A 3,663-nucleotide genomic window follows, 5' to 3' on the forward strand; every position below is an offset into this window, starting at 1 on the left:
TGATTTCATATTCCGATTTGGGTTCTATCCCCAAGATATCTCAACGTACAAATATTGCAAAAAAAAATCAGTGATCCATAACACTTCAGTTTTAAGAATTGTAGATGAGGTTATTCAATAATAAACTATGCCATTTTAAAAATCGGATTTTACTCACTGTGAATTGTATTGATAAGTCCGTCTTCACTATTACACGTTCATTTAGATTTCTAATGACCATATGATAGCCATGAATGAGGAAGAAGGGCAAAGGATGCAAACAACAATGAAGTCCTAGTATTACTATGTCTAATTGTTGCATGGTACTCCATGCGCCACACATCCAAGATTGTGTCCTTTCACTTTCTCAGTGATGCACACATGTGTTTCTGCAGCTCTTCACCACAACACCATTCCAATGAATAATGTTCCCTATGGACTTCTGTGAGCATCAATTCAAGGTCTGAATTGCTGAAATGATTGCAGGATTCATGTATATTCAGTTTTCCAAGTTCTGGCTGGTTACTATCCAGAATGTCTGCACCCTAAAACTGCAGTTCTTATAGCTTCACTTCAGTGCTAAAACTTTTATTTTTCACTTTTGTATTTTAATCCACCTGGAAGCTACCTTTTTATATGGTGCTCTCATTTCATTTTCACTAAGTTGAGCAAATTTCTCCAACACTAAGATGTGCATCTTTTGTAACTGACTGCTGGTGACTTCTTTATATGGTGCTTCCAAGTTATGATTACGTGTGTTTGAATTTGTCCCCCAAACTTTCCACTGAGATCTCTTTACGCTTATGTCTCTACATATTTTATGAACTTTGTTTTTGCATGTGAAAGATATTTATTAAAAACTCTGCATTTCTAGTTCTTGATAGAACTAGAGCAATGGGAAGAATTTTAAGAGAAATAAACTTGACAAAAATGAGAATTAAAAAAAAATAGTTAGATGACTCTGAAAATGGAATAGACTCCCTTTCAGGTTTCCCTGATATTAATTTTTCAAGAGTCTGGATCTCCACTTATTAGAAAAGACAGTAAAACTGCACATTCAGAACATAGGCTTAATTAACTGGTTCACATCATTGGCTTCCATATTAGAATTTAGTGATTAAAAAAGAATAAGTGAAGAGAGAAACCAAGTTGATTTTAATACTGACTGCTGCTTCTGCTGATAATAGTATGATTGATCCTTAATAACATTATTTAAAAGATGATTTCCAAGAACTTGAAATAACAGAAGGACAAGGAAACACATATTTATAACATATTTGGAAAGTGTTGTATCTTGTCATGGATGTGAAATTATGGAAGATAAACTATGGCTTCATAAGCTTGAGTGGTTAGACAATATAGCTTTTATTTTCTTGAAGGTTTGCAAAAATTTCTAAGGCAGCAGGAACTAAATCAGGAATAACTAGCAAAATGAGAATACACAGATAAGCTCAGTTTAGAAACAGGATTGGAAAATGAGAGAGCAGAGCCCGTGAGAGCTATGACACACCCAATCCTGTAAGTATGTAAAGGTCCTAGAAGACTGGATGGCATTCACACTTTAGAAATATTCTTTAATCTCTTAAATGAAAGTTCACCTGCTGACACCGTGTGTAGGAACTACTACGGGGACTCCCGTGGAGCTGTAGCTGTGGCTCTGGCTGTGGATAAAAATCTCGCTGTGGATGTGGCTCCAGATGAGGCTCTGGCTCTGCCTGTGGATACAGTTCCAGTTGCTGTAGCTGCTGACCATTTTGCTATTGAAGATGTTACTCCTCTTGCAGCAAACCATCAGAAGTCATCTTTTCTCCAAGAAATGATCACTCCAAAGTCCAGATCAACTGAAATCCCCTCTTTCCAGTAACTTCAAAGAGAAGTGAAGATTGACTGTTGTCTGCTGGGGGTCTGATTTAACATCACAGACTCTATCCGCATTTGATGTAGTCTGAGTAGTTCCATCACATCAATGAAGACAGATGTTATTTTGTGAATTGCTCTAATGTAACCTCTCTTTGTACTTCAGCTATCTTCAGAAGCACAGAAGGACTGTATAATGGCGTATACACTGATGGAACACAAATCAGAGGCTTAATAAAAGAATTGACTCATTTAGAAGTCTCTTCCCCTTTGCATAGGGGGTCACTAGTAATATTTAGATTTTTGGCCTCCTGGAATGTTTGTTGACCACAGCTTCTGATAAATTATATATAATTTTTATTGGATGGATGCAAATATTTTATTTACATTTTTCCAAATTACTATAACATCAATTCTATTTCAACACAGAACAAATATCACAAACTGAATTTCATGTCTTGCATACAAAAAAGACTGGAATATGGAGATTAAAGAGAAGGGGATCCAGTCATAAAAATTAGTGAACGTGTACAGTGGTGATTGACTTAATTGTGATTTTCAATTGTGGTAATGAGGTGGAAACTATATTAATTTGATTTTCATATATTTATTCCATTCTATTTATTGATTGAATTTTGTGATTAGTTGTTGCTCTGTATTCCTAGTTGGTCTCAAACTTCCGTGCTCAAGTGATCCTCATGCCTCAGCATCCCTACATACTACAGGTATGTACCTCAATGCCTGGTTGCAAACTATATTAATTTGAAGCTAAATTTTTTGAAGTATATAAAGCAAGAAATCTTGAATTGAATAGACAAGACTATAAAATCTTTTCGTTGAAAGGAATAGGACCCAACGTTCTTTCTTTCTCCAACTTTGCTCTTTGACATTTACACTCATGTTTCCAAAATAGTTGTTGAACATAACCAACATCACGCTCTTATTCCAGGCATGAAAGAAGAGCAAAGGCAAGTGATGAAGACAAAGGGATCCTTCTAAAAATCGTGCCTCTATATTTAGGAAAAGAATCCCTGACCTTTTGCCTCATCCCATTTGGCGTTTACTCTGTCACCTTTAACTAAAGGTGTTAAAGAGAAATGGCTTGGATAGAGGCTGGTGCTCACCAGATGTAGCATGTGCCAAACTCCAACAGGTCTTAATTCCCAAGAGAAAGGATTAAAGCCAAAAAAAAAAAAAAAAAAGCAAAAGCATAAGAACAAATGCTTTATAGTAATTACAGCTTGGACACTAGCACAATTGAGGTCTTCACATGCAGTTTTTTTTCTCACATGGAGAGGGTGCAGCTTAATACACTACCCTATGTTTTCTTTTGCATTATCATTTGTTCATATTGACCCCTTTTCTGTTTTTACTTTTTTGTTTAACACATTATCGATGCATTCACTACATTTGTCTTTTATATGCATTCCCTTTCCCAAATGTTACTCAAACCCATTTATATGATTCTTCTTATTCATAAGTAATCATCCTATCTCACCCCACTAGAGACTCAACAAGGGTGGTTGCTATAGATGTTGAGTAGTCCTGATCCAAAAATGTAAAATATGGGATTGTCAATCTGAATCTTGTTTGAACAAGGACACTTGAAAATTCCACATCATGAGACTTTTTTCATGTTAAAACATTAAAAATAATATTTAAATTTATGTTTAGTTTATGTTGATTATATGGGTATGAAACAAATTAATTTGTATTTAGACATGGGCTATCTCACTATGTGTATGCAAACACTGAAAAATCTTTAAAAATTAGTAATTGGTAATTCTTTTGTCTCAGGATTTGAGCATTTGGGACAGTGAGTTGTAT

This window comes from Marmota flaviventris, chromosome 8, assembly GCF_047511675.1.
Source record: "Marmota flaviventris isolate mMarFla1 chromosome 8, mMarFla1.hap1, whole genome shotgun sequence".
Taxonomy (NCBI): Eukaryota; Metazoa; Chordata; class Mammalia; order Rodentia; family Sciuridae; genus Marmota; species Marmota flaviventris.